Below are 13764 nucleotides of genomic sequence, written 5' to 3' on the forward strand. Positions count from 1 at the left end.
GGAGTTGAGGCCGGTGGAGCACCAGGGGGCCCACGAGGTAGGGGGCTTTCCCAGGGGGGTAGGCGCGCCCCCCACCCTCGTGGACAGGGTGTGGGCCCCCTGGCCTTGATTCTTTTGCCGGTATTTTTTATTATTTCCAAAAATAATCTCCGTGAAGTTTCAGGTCATTCCGAGAACTTTTATTTCTGCACAAAAATAACACCATGGCAATTCTGTTGAAAACAGCGTCAGTCCGGGTTAGTTCCATTTAAATCATGCAAGTTAGAGTGCAAAACAAGGGCAAAAGTGTTTGGAAAAGTAGATACGACGGAGACGTATCATTGTTCTCTCGTGGAGGTGGAGGAGGAGGTCGATGAGGTTCATCTTGTTGTACATCCTTGTTCCCATCGTCTTGATGTGTTCCACTTGTGGATGCCTCCAAGTCAATTTGTGGATGGTACGTCTCCAACGTATCTACTTTTCCTAATGCTTTTCCTCTTGTTTTGGACTCTAATTTGCATGATTTGAATGAAACTAACCCCGGGCTGACGCTTTTTTCAGCAAAACTACCATGGTGTTGTTTTTGTGCGGAAATAAAAGTTCTCAGAATGGAACAAAACTTTGCGAGGAATTTTTATATCAAATAAGAGAATTACTGGAGCCAAGACCCACCGGAGGGGGGCACCTGGGTGGGCACAACCCACCAGGCGCGCCCAGGTGGGTTGTCCCCACCTGGTGGCCCCGTAGACCCTGAAACCTACGCTATAAAATCCTATTTTTCCAGAAAAAAATCAGGGAGAAAGAATTATCACGTTCCACGAGACGAAGCCGCCTTCACCTCCTGTTCTTCATCGGGAGGCCAGATCTGGAGTCCGTTTGGGGCTCTAGAGAGGGGGATCTTCGTTCTTCATCATCACCAACCCTTCTCCATCACCAATTCCATGATGCTCCCCACCGGGAGTGAGTAATTCCTTCGTAGGCTCGCTGGTCGGTGAGGAGTTGGATGAGATTCATCATGTAATCAAGTTAGTTTTGTTAGGGCTTGATCCCTAGTGTCCACTATGTTCTAAGATTGATGTTGCTATGACTTTGCTATGTTTAATGCTTGTCACTTTGGGTCCGGGTGCCATGATTTCAGATCTGAACCATTTATGTTATCACCATTATATCCATGTTCTAGATCCAATCTTGCAAGTTATAGTCACCTACTACGTGTTATCACTACAAAAAAAGACACATCCGTGACATTTTGGGCCGAACGAATTTTTTTTCTGTCATACATATGACACTTCTATGACGATAATTGTGCCAAAACCCGGTATCATCATAGATGTGGTGGGCTCCTACTTCTATGACAAAAAATCATGACAGAAAATGGGCTTTTCGTCCTGGGCGGGCCGGAGACGCAGCTGCATGACATTCTTTGGGCCGTCCATGACGGAAAAAACCATGGTAGAAGTGAGGGCGAGGAAAATTTTGGGGAGTTCCCGGTTACGGTGGGAGGTCGGGGGCCGAGTGAAGCGCGTTTCTCTCGTACACGTGCGCGCGTGTGTGCGAGGCGTTGGCTCTAACTGAACCCGAGCGAGGCGTTGGGCTCTAACTGAACCTGAGCGATTGCACTGCAGGCTACGCGTTACTGAACCCGAGCGATCGATCGATGGCTGTTAAATGAACCCGATCGAGCAATTCCTTCTCTACTGCTGCTAACTGAAGCCGATCGATGCTGCCTCTGGGATGAACAGTGAGCGTTGCGGGGGGGTTGGATGAACAGTGAGTGGTGGCATTGCCTCTGGATGAACAGGACCCCGTGGTGTGGAGGGCTAGATGAACAGTAGACGGTGGAGGGGTGCCCGTGGAGGGGTGGTTGAACAGTAGCCGGTGGAGTAGCGCGCGTTGGAGGCTGGATGAACAGGAGCCCGTGGAGGCTGGAGGAGGTCGACCGTGGAGATGAACAGTATCCCGTGGAGTCCCGTTTTGCGGTACGCCACACCCCTACCGATCAACAGGACCCCCGTTTTGACCGTAGGAGGTCCGTTTCGTCTGTTTTGCGGTACGCCACACCCCTCCCGATCAACAGGACCCCCGTTTCGACCGTAGGAGGTCTGTTTCGTCTGTTTTGCGGTACACCACACCCCTCCCGATCAACAGGACCCCCGTTTCGACCATAGGAGGTCTGTTTCGTCCGTTTTGCGGTACGCCAGACCCCTCCCGATGAACAGGATCCCGTTTCGAACGTGGCCGGTCGAACACAAGGCTGTTTCCTCCGTTCTGCGGTACGCCAGGCCTTGTTTCCATCGCCTGTTCCGTCCAAGCCCTCCCGATGAACACGACCACGCATTCCGTTCCGAACCAGCCGGTTGGCTCCCACGCGTTCCGTTGCCTCCCGATGAACACGACGCATTCGTTGCCTCCCCATGAACACGACGCATTCCGTTGCCTCCCCATGAACACGATGACGACGATGTTTCTCCGTTTCGACATAGCCATGTCAACGAGCCCTCGCCGTACGTATGCGCGAGTAGGCGTTCGAGACCCCGCCCATATGTACACATACGTGGCCGTATTTTCTTTCTTGCACCCTGGCCGCTGTACGTACGTGTACATGCTACGTGCGCGCCTCTACTATGGCACGTGCGCGCCTCTGCATCCACCAGTATATATGTACGTACACGTTCGCGACCAGAATGACAACGCTACGTACGCTTCGAGCAGGTGGGTCCCGACTGTCAGGCACTTCCTTGCGTGCGAAGATGTAGCTGGTGGGTCCCAGCAGTCAGGGGGCGAATCGTTTTGTTTTTTTTTGCCCGGACGCACTTCCTTGCGTGCGAAGGTGTAGCTGGTGGGTCCCAACAGTCGGGGGAAACTTTTTTTCATGAAATACGGTGGCCCGTCCGGTGGGTCCCCGCTGTCAGGTGGAGGAATAATTATTTTGCGCGTAATAAGGAGGCACTTCCTTGTTGCGGCTGTGGACCTAGCTGTCAGCGTCTCCACGCACAGTACTCTTCCGATGGAAGTCGGTCGTTGACCACATTGACCACGCCGCGCCAAGAGCACCACGGCGGTGGACGACGGCGAGGCCTAGGAAGGGGACAACACGGAGGCAGGGAAGACTCGGCAGTTGTTTCCCACGCGGAGGGGAGTACGACTGTACGAGGGCTTACTGGTTCGCCTGCCGTCGCCGGAGAATAACAGCAGGTGTGGGTGAGTAGAGGGATGGCTAGGCCAGCGATGGGAGTACGGTGGGGCGGTGAGGCCTGCGCGGCAGCACAGCCGGCCGCGGGGAGGAGGGAGCAGGCAGTCCCGCCGGCGCTTGTTTGAGCGGCTAGAGCAGGAAGAGCAGAGATTGAAGAAGCACGACGGCCGTTGGATGGACATCCAACAGTCAGTGCTTGTGCGTCAACCTTTTTTTTAGGAAAGCCTCAAATCTGTGGAAAACAGCATACAGCCCATCAGCCATTATTTCTAATAATTTACAGCCCATTTGCTAATTCTTAAGGTTTTTTTGGAGCCCATATTCTTTTTGTTAGCATTACAGCCCATATTGTGGCCACGGTTAAAAAATTATATGAAATTTTGCATATTTCGGTGCGGTCCGAACTGTTTTTAATCCCAAAATTTTGACTCACATTCAAACTGATTTTGAAAATAAATGTATATCAATATAAAATCCAACAAATTCTCCACGCATAAAAATTAATGTAATTTAAAATCTTGAAATGAAAAAATAGATATTTGAAACTAATTGACGGTTTGATGTGTTTTAAAAATGTACAGCCCATTTCTCATTACTGATGGGCCATCTTCTCGGCCAGCCGAATGAAAGCTCTCCCCGTCTTGAAAGATTTGCAGCCCAATAGGCCTGACAAAGCGACTTACTTGGCAAATCACAAAAAACTGGGTTGTGGCCGTGGACCCAGCTGTCAGCCTCTCCACGTACAGTACTCTTCTGATGGAAGTCGTTCCTTGACCACGTTGACCACACCGCGCGGAGAGCACCACGGCGGTGGACGACGGCGAGGCCTAGGAAGGGGACGACGCGGAGCCGGGGAAGAGGCGGCAGTGGAAGCTCGCGCGGAGAGGAGTACGAGGGTTCACTGGTTCGGCTGCGGTGTGAGGCTGCCGTCGCCGCGGGGCCTGGCCAGTGGTGGGAATAGTAGGGGCGGTGAGGCCTCTGCGGCAGCACAGCTAGCCACGGGAGGCAGGAGCATGTGGCACGACCGGCGCTGCTTTGGGCGGCTGGAGCAAGAAGACCAGAGGTTGAAGAAGCACTACGGTCGTTGGATGGACATCGTACGGTCACTGGAGCTAGAATCGTTCATATTGACTAAGTTGACAAAGCCCTTCGTCCCCGTCAACTTAGTAGGCCCACAAGTCAGCCTCCCACCAAGGTGGGTCCCAGCTAGCCGGGGGAGTATTCATTTTTTTTTGTGCGTAATAAGGAGGCACTTCCGGTGGGTCCGAGCTGACAGCAGGGGGAACGTTTTTTCGCGAAATACGGTGGCCCGTCCGGTGGGTCCCAGCAGTCATGGGGAAACGATTTTTTTCGCAAAATACTGGTGGCCCGTCCGGTGGGTCCCCGCTGTCAGGTGGAGGAATAATTATTTTCCGCGTAATAAGGAGGCACTTCCTTGCGGCTGCCGTGGACCCAGCTGTCAGCCTCTCCACGTACAGTACTCTTCCGATGGAAGTCAGTCGTTGACCACATTGACCACGCCGCGCCGAGAGCACCACGGCGCTGGACGATGGCGAGGCCTAGGAAGGGGACGACACGGAGTCGGGCAAGACGCGGCAGTGGATGCCCACGCGGAGAGGAGTACGAGCGTTCACTGGTTCGGCTGCGGTGTGAGGCTGCCGTCACCGCAGAATAACAGGGGGTGTGGGTGAGTGGAGGGATGGCCTGGCCAGTGGTGGGAGTAGTATGGGGCGGTGAGGCCTCCGCGGTAGCACAGCCGGCCACGGGAGGCAGGAGCAGGCGGCACGACCGGCGCTGCGTTGGGCGGCTGGAGCAAGAAGACCAGAGGTTGAAGAAGCACTATGGCCGTTGGATGGACATCATACGGTCACTGGAGTATTGACTAAGTTGACAAAGCCCTCCGTCCCCGTCAACTTAGTAGGCCCACAAGTCAGCCCAACAATATGGTGGGTCCCACCTAGCAGGGGGTATTCATTTTTTTAGGCGTAATAAGGAGGCACTTCCTTGCGTGCGAAGATATAGCTGGTGGGTCCGACCTGTCAGCGGGGGTAACGTTTTTTCGCGAAATACAGAGGCCCTTCCTGTGGGTCCTAGCTGTCAGGTGGAGGAATCATTATTTTGCGCGTAATAAGGAGGCATTTCCTTGCGTGCGGCCGTGGACCCAACTGTCAGCCTCTCCACGTACAGTCCACTTCTGATAGATGTCGTTCATTGACCACGTTGACCAGGCCGCGCCGAGAGCACCAGGGCGGTGGACGACGGCGAGGCCTAGGAAGGGAACGACACGAAGCCAGGGAATACTCGGCAGTTGTTTCCCACGCGGAGGAGTACGAGGGTTTACTGGTTCGTCTGCCATCGCCGGAGAATAACAACATGTGTGGGTGAGTAGAGGGATGGCTAGGCCAGCGATGGGAGTACGGTGGGGCCGTGAGGCCTGCGCGGCAGCATAGTCGACCGCGGGAGGAGGGAGCAGGCAGTCCCGCTGGCGCTTGTTTGAGCGGCTGGATCATGAAGAGCAGAGATTGAAGAAGCACGACAGCCATTGGATGGACATCCAACAGTCACTGCTCTCGTGTGTTGACTAAGTTGACAGGGCGTTGCGTGTGCGTCAACCTTTTTTTTATGAAAGCATATGCGTCAACCTGTAGTAGGCGCACAAGTCAGCCTCAAATCTGTGGAAAACAGCATATAGCCCATCTGCCATTATTTCTAATAATGTACAGCCCATTTGCTAATTCTTAAGAATTTTTTTGGAGCCCATCTTCTTTTTGTTAGCATTACACCCCATATTGTGGCCACGGTTAAAAAGTATACGAAATTTTGCATATTTCGGTGCAGTCAACTGTTTTTAATCCAGAAATATCGATTCACATTCGAACTATTTTGAAAAATAATTTATATAAATATAAATCCAAATAATTGTCCGCGCATAAAAATCAATGGAATTTAAGATCTTGTAATGAAAAAAATGAAACTAATTCCCGGTTTGATGTCTTTTAAAAATGTACAGCCCATTTCTGGGCAAACCGAATGAAACTCTCCTCGTCTTGAAAGATTTGCAGCCCAGCAGGGCCGATAAAGCAAGTAGGCCTTGTTTGGGTATTTCTTTAAAAAAATAGAACTGGGCTAGCCATTTTCAGCAAGAAAAAAACACAACTGGGCTCATGATGTGGTAAACATAAATAAAACCCTGGCTAGACGGGCCACAGCCCCCGCACAGCCCCGTTGTTACCCTGATCCGTCGCTAAAACTAGTATAAATAACAACTGCTTGTTCCTCAAAAAAATTGCGCGACTTGCTGGGTCCCTGGTGCCAGCCGCTCGTAGTGTAATTCTCTCGTTTATTGACTACGTTGACAATGGCGTGAGCCCCAGATGTTCAACCATTAGGAGGAACCATATTTTTGGGCTTGTACTATAGAGGCACTTGCTTGCGTACTGCCATGACGCTGGTGGGTCCCTACTGTCATCCTCTCCACGTACAGTCATCTCCTTGTTCCTCTCGGTTGTTGACGACGTTGACAACGCAAGAGGGCGGCGCACCGTGCACGGCGAGCGAACCAAGGCCGCAAGGCGGAGGACGACGGCGAGGCCTCGGACGGAACGAACATGAGCCGTTGAAGATGCGTCGGTCCAGTCGCAGGCGAAGGGGAGTACGAGGGTTGACTGGTTCGGGCGCGGGTGCGTGTTGGGGCTGACGTCATCGGAGAATAACAGGACGTGTGGGGGAATAGAGGGAGGGACTGGCCAACGTTGGAGGGTACATACGGTACGGCGGTGGAGGCGCAGCCAGCCATGGGAGGCGGGAGCAGGTGGAGCCGACGGGGTGGTTTGGTTTGGGCGGCTGGAGGAAGAAGAAGACAAGAGATAGAAGATACACGACAGATGTTGGATGTCAATCCAACGGCTGGTAGGCAGAATCGTTTGTTGACTGGCTAGTAAGTCGACACCACCTTGGATAGGCTATTTCCTCGCGGGTCCCAAATGTCAGAATACAAATCTCTCACGGTCATGCAGCCTTTCCTATGAAAATTTACAGCCCATTTGATGTGCTAGTTCGAAATAAGTTTGTGGGTGCTGGTGGGGGCTAATCACTTGGCTTCTGTAATGCACAGTGAGCTCAAGCAGCCGGCGAGAGTGATGTTATTTCCCTTGGTTGGGATTTGTTACAATATTTCACTCTAAATTAAATGAATGGCAAGCCATTTGCCTTGTTTCAAAGAAAATATGACAGTCACAGCCGAGTTGAAAAGGGCAGGAACATCTAACTCCAGCTTACAAACTGTACAAAAGCACGAGGGTTAATTGTTCATCAGGTTTACAAAAAACCAGATTGAAAAGGGCAACAACATCTAACTCCAGCACTGTTTTCGGCAGGCACAGTCAAATGGATCGGTCAGGTCCATAGAATGAACATCCTGGGTCGTAAAATTTACTGGATTATGACCACAATATGTTGTAAATAGAAGCCCGGCACGTTCAGAAGCTCTTTTGCCCACCTGAAACTCCTTTTTTTGCTCTTCGACATACCCATCCGTCAAAACCATGCTGCTGATAAACTTAAGCCTGATGGACAATAGTAACCTCGCATTCAGCAGGAAGAATGTGACAAATCTTGTGTTTGCACGGTTGGCTACATATCGTTCTAGCGTTATTGTCTTCAATCGAATCTCATGAGAAGTGAGAAAATCCCGATGCTTACGAATCCACCGGTTGGTTATAACTTTCTTACCCCGTCCTATTGCCTAAATAGACATGAAGATTGAAAACAGTTCAGGTCTAAAAGAAGAGTGTCGAAAGAGCAACAGCTGAACGGTTAATTCTAGTACACTATATGTGGGCTTCCAATGTGCGTGAAATTATCACCTTTATATACAACTTCTCCATACATGGAAAGCATTGCAGCAAGCCAATAATCTTGTTCAGATCAAAACTATTCATTTGGATATATAAGATCTTGATAGAATCCAGCACCATTGATAGGCCATACATGGAGAAACTCTTCATTGAGCATAGAACATAATATTAGTACAAAATGTGTACTCCAAGATGATATATAAATTATGTGCAGAAATTTAAAATGCAGCTTATGGTTACAAGTGTAGATGATAATATAAAGTACCTGAAGAACTGTGGAGCCAAACACCATATTGAAATGAGCACAGAGATCATGTATTACACCCAAGGTCTCCAGTTTAGGCGCAGAGAGGACAGTTATTTGCAACGGTGAATAACTAGAATCAAGGATCAGCCTTTGAAGTGAAGGGGCATCTTGGATGATGAGCTGCCTTCCGTCAAAAGAAATTCCAATTCTTACAAGGTTAGGCGACTTTATTTGGAGACAACCGATTCTAACTATGAAAACAAGCACCAAGCACTCCAGCGCAGGGCAACTGGAGTGGATGATGCTGTGCAATGAGGCCTCCGATATACGAACCTGCACAAGTTAAAGTTTCTTGAGAAATGGGAGTCGAAGGTTTAGTACCAGATTGTCTGGTAGGTAGCACAACGCAAAGGTGGCGGTGTGGAGAGAGGACGAAAACCGCGAGATGGACATCGGTGCTGAGGGCACAAGTTCATGGCATTCGGTATGTGGTATGTGATTTCCAGGGGAATAGTAGAACTCAAGCAGATGTAGTTCTGTGAATTCAGGGGATTTGAGCCAGGCGTCCACCGTGCAGGGCATGGTATGCTTGCTCAGGTAGCATGACGGGATGCAGAGGCTTTGAACGGAGCCCTGGTGGGAGGAGATGATGGCTCTGGGGATTTGAAAATCATTGAAGAGAGATAGCTGACGACAGTCGAGATTAAGGGGCACGGCGCGCCATAGAGGGCGCCACCGAATTGAGAGGACTTGGGTGCGGCAGCAATCCTTGGTGGGGAGAAGCGAGATGATCTCCCCAAGGACGGCGTCCAGGAGATCGCTGATGCGGTCCACCCGAGATTCTACGGGTTCCTGGGATCCGGTGGGGGCGGGGTCGCCGCTTCTCCCCGCGCTGCCGGGTGCGGGATCTACAACAGGTGTCGCCGCTTGCGGGAGCCTCATCTTCTTGGCGCTGGGGTCAGCCGACTCCATTTTCCTCGAGGGCGTCACGTCGCGCTCACGGATTTGAGCAGAGTAACGAATGATGAGCCTAGTTGTAGTGCGAGCGAAGAAGAAGGGGAGCTGGGGGTTTTATGTAGGAGTGAGGAAGAAGGGGAGCTGGGGTTTTCTGTAGGAGTGAGGTGAGGAATTTGGGGGTACGAGTGGAGCGAGCTGACGTGAGGTGGGTGGGAGCGAGGAGGAAGAAGAGCACCCAGTTTTTTTGCGGGGGGGGGGGGGGGGGGGTGTGCTGGGTGTGGGTAGCGCCTCTCATTCAGTAAATATATGGGCTTTTGAATTGATTTTACTATTTACTAGTGTGGATGGGCTGTTTTGTCTTGGGCCCGGAGAAATAGTTACTACTAGTACAGTGGAGACACTCTACAGCTACCCAGAAAAACAATTACTACTAGTACAGTGGAGACACTCTACCACTTCTGGCTCCTCCTAGGTCATTGAAACGTCTCCCTCTACTGAATGTCGTTATACTTTTGTTCACCAACATGTAGGCCATGCAGCGCGCGGGCCCAAATGCCATCCACCAAATTAGAAGGCAGTATGCAGGCGGAGAGTCACCCCGGTCGTAGCGCGGCAGTAACGAGCCGTCGTACCACAAAACCCCACCTCCCCACAGTCGAAGTTTGACGGACGAAGCAACCATCATTTCACTCTTCGCTGAATCCCCTTCTCCCTCACCGTCTTCAAGAAAGGCAACACTCGCATCTGCCACTGTTCTTCTCTCCGAACGAAGGGAAGGTAAGCGGATCCGTGATGTTGGTATATTTTTGTTCAGAGAAAAAAAAGAACTTTTGCAAAGCAGTAACCGATCCTCACTCTCTTTTTTGTTTCATTGTCATTGCGATTGTGTCTTCCTTTCAGTGGTCTCCTAGTATTCGTCAGTTTCATGATGGAGCAAGGAGAACCAGGCAAAGATCTACCGATATTGGAGCAGACGTGGGAGGCTGATCCCCACGAGACAGAGAGCTCCAAGAAGATGGAGGCAACCACTGACCCGACCCCAGATACGCTCACGGCCACTACTGAGATGGGCAACGCCCCGTTTGAGGTTACAGCCCCCGTGGCACTACAGGAGCAGTTTTCCCCCTTCGAGGATGTGTCCCCCCCCCCCCCCCCGCTGAGCTTCCCAAGGTGATTTCCTTCTTTGCCGATCTCGATTGTGGTTTTTCATCTAAGTATGTGGTGATTTTTTTAGAAAAGGAAGTATGTGGTGATTAATAATGCAAAATTTTATTAGCTCTGATGCCATGCTATACATAGTGGTTTAAATAACTTGTGTTTCTTATACTGAAAAGTAATTCAGAATTTGTTTCTGTTTCAATTAGAGCCCTGATGCTGACAAGGATTGTGAGGTTGTACATGTCACTCGCTATGAGGCAGACGACCTGAATATACGCACTGGGAAAACAGAGTTCTTAGGCTGTTGGATCCTGGAAGCCATTTGCGGTTATACCAATGAAGAGTTGTATTCCAGCCTCACTGTTGTCAGGCGTGTTGTCCAAGGTGTACTGAAGCACAAGAAGTTCAAAGCTACTCCTTCGTTTGTGGGGCATACTGTTCTTGTCAAGCTTACGCAGGAAGATGACGTGGCATGCCTCCACAAACAAGTTTATCAATGGCAAGGCCACAAGGTTGTCTTCATGAAGGTTCACAGGATTGAGCTACTGCGGAACGTCCTCGATGATGTTCATGGCAAGGTCCATCTTGTGTCCAGCCCAAATTAGATCGAGCCATGAAATAGTTGCCCCAGCTAGTGTTTAATAGTAGTTTGGATTGTGTCTAATTATCCGAACCTTGCCTGTTATCGACCCCTCTGGGGCTAGTACTCTGTTTGAATCCGTCTATGGAAACTGCTGCTACTTTTGTGTGCCCGTGAATCATGTGAGAACCATCGTAATTGTTGCCGAAACAGATGCGTCCTCACTAGTTTTTTCATGAATATGGCATGGTAAGACATAAGTTGTCACGGTTTATCATACGAGCAGTGTGTGTTTTGATGAAATAGAGCACTCGTTCGAGAACCGTGCGCCGACGTATACATAAGTACTTCCTCCGTTCGGAATTACCTGTCTCGGAAATGGATGTATCTAGAACTAAAATATGTCTAGATACATCCATTTCTGCAATAAGTAATTCCGAACGGAGGGAGTACTTGTAAACACTGTTGGTGCTACCCCACTTCTAAGCAGTTGTGCAAAACACGGCACATTGGCTCAGCTCGCTTCAACACTAGGCTATCGACCAGCTAACAATCAACAATCTGCTGTCTGACATATAAGCAACTATGTATCTTGGTACAGTGGTTCATGCAGTTAATTGAGGCCACAATGTAATAAATTCCAAACGTTCACACGCTAGTCCAACGCTCATGTGGAACACTCACATTAAACTCGTCTTCATAAAAAACTTGAAAAGCATAAGTTAAGCAATTTTATACATCTCAATGATTCATAGAACATAACAAACATATACTAGTTCACAGCAAAAGACAAAGTTGTGAGAAGGTTTACAAATCAGGAAAAAAACAAGCAAGGCTTCTCTGAGCAAAGGGCCTCCCGGCAGGCTTAAATTTCCTGGAATTCACTCTGGTTTTTTCTTGTTGCCACCATCCAGGGTTAGGTTCTCTCATTCCAGAATAACCAATTATAATTGTGGTCTTAGCTGGAATGCTGAACTGAACCATGCAGTGTACTGACCAGCTGAAATGCTTGTGCATTCCACTAAATTTAAGCACCACTATTTGCAGAAATAAGCAGACCACAATGCCTCTTGGCCGCGCACCTGTCCAAAAAACCGCCGTGCAGCCGTGCCAACTAGTCCTCGGTCCATGGATGAACTGGTAGAAAGTGCATTCCGGACTAGGATGCAGTTGTTTTCGCTCGTCCCTGCACTGCAATCAGGAAGTAAAACATACGAATCAGCTTCTTTTAGATTGCGTTGGTCATTCTACCTTAGTTACTACCAATGTAGGGATACCTTGAAGACGGGAGGTTAAACGACGGCAACGAGGGATAGCCATCTCATATTGCGCAATTGTACTAAAACTGAGGTGTGTGCTTTTGATTGCGCGGATAGAAACGATACGGAGACAGACATCCCAAAACGATATGGAGACAGACATCCTTGTTTGCGCAAATACGAAATACGGTTATTTAAACAGTGACAGATATTACTACTTTCCCCTGTTTCCTCTTAGAACCAAGTCCTAGATTCATGCTACAGCTTTCCCACTTTCTTCCCTATTTGAACCAACACTTTGAGTCGACTGTATGAACTAGCTTTACTTCTAATAATAGTAGAAGTCTAGGTGGCTTTGGAACGGCGGACGGAAGTAGAAAAGGATCCACACGAAGGGAGCTGGGGCAGTAGAGCAAGGCAGGTTTCGAAGGAATATATACCTGAGGGTCGTCGGCATGTGGCAAAGACGGCGTCGGGAGGCCGCATCTTGGCCACAATACCGCAGGGAGGAAGAAGGGGTCGGAGGCCCTCCCGAGCCGGCGCTCTCTCGGAGAGAACGACACGGCCGCCGATCGGGACGCGCGGGCAGCCGTTGGTCTCCTCCCTCGCCGCCGACGACAGCGTGAACGATGCACCTACACCCCTACCCCAGTCGAGGTTGTCCGGCCGGATTTGTGACCAGCCGTGAGCTGAGAGAGAGTGTGGCCACCTATGTGTTGCTTAGATCTCGAGAGCATGAGAGAGTGAACGAGAGGAACCCTAGTAAAGCAAGCGCTAAGGCTCCTGCTTTTATATATAGTGGAGTGATTTTGTTGTACCAGCTTCAAAAAAAATGTGCTCCTACGTGTACCCGCGAGTGGGTGTGAGAGAATTAGTGCGTGCGTGCACCGCTTCTCTTCGTGAGAGTACAATATACTATGCCCAAAGAACGTTCGCCGCAAGAGTAATAGTATAAGTGTGTGACGTGTGAGCTAAAATAAAATGTGCGCGCCGTCTTTTCTTTTTTAGAAGTTCTGAGGGTAGGGTGTGAAGAGCACATATGTGTGTGACGTCTACCTGCAGATAGACGGTGGGTGCGACGTGCGAGTATGCGAGAGGACTCGGGAGAGTCGTGACTCATGAGGGTGCGTGTGCGTGAGAGAGAGGGGGTGCACATATCAATGCAATGCATGTGTCCGTAAATCATTATCCGACAAATGTTCGCCACAAGCCTTTTCCTGACGAACGCCGTAAGAACTGTTAGATCGGCATCCGACAGTGTCAGTTTTGCCATGTCATTTACCAGAACAGCCACTCCTACACACAAATCTTCCACGTGAGTGTTAGCAACTGCCGTATGCTCCATCCGTTCCGAAATGCAGTGCATATAGCTTTATTGAAAATTTGAACCTCGCAAACTTTTACCGAGTTTTCGTGTACCAAATTGCACATGTAGAATACCATGTATATATCATTTCATTCATCTTCGAGAGGTAACTATAAAGATGGGTGAGGAGTCTACAAAGAAAGACCATCATATCACCCGCAGCAATTTC

The sequence above is a fragment of the Aegilops tauschii genome, chromosome 3, assembly GCF_002575655.3.
Source record: "Aegilops tauschii subsp. strangulata cultivar AL8/78 chromosome 3, Aet v6.0, whole genome shotgun sequence".
NCBI classification, from domain to species: Eukaryota; Viridiplantae; Streptophyta; class Magnoliopsida; order Poales; family Poaceae; genus Aegilops; species Aegilops tauschii.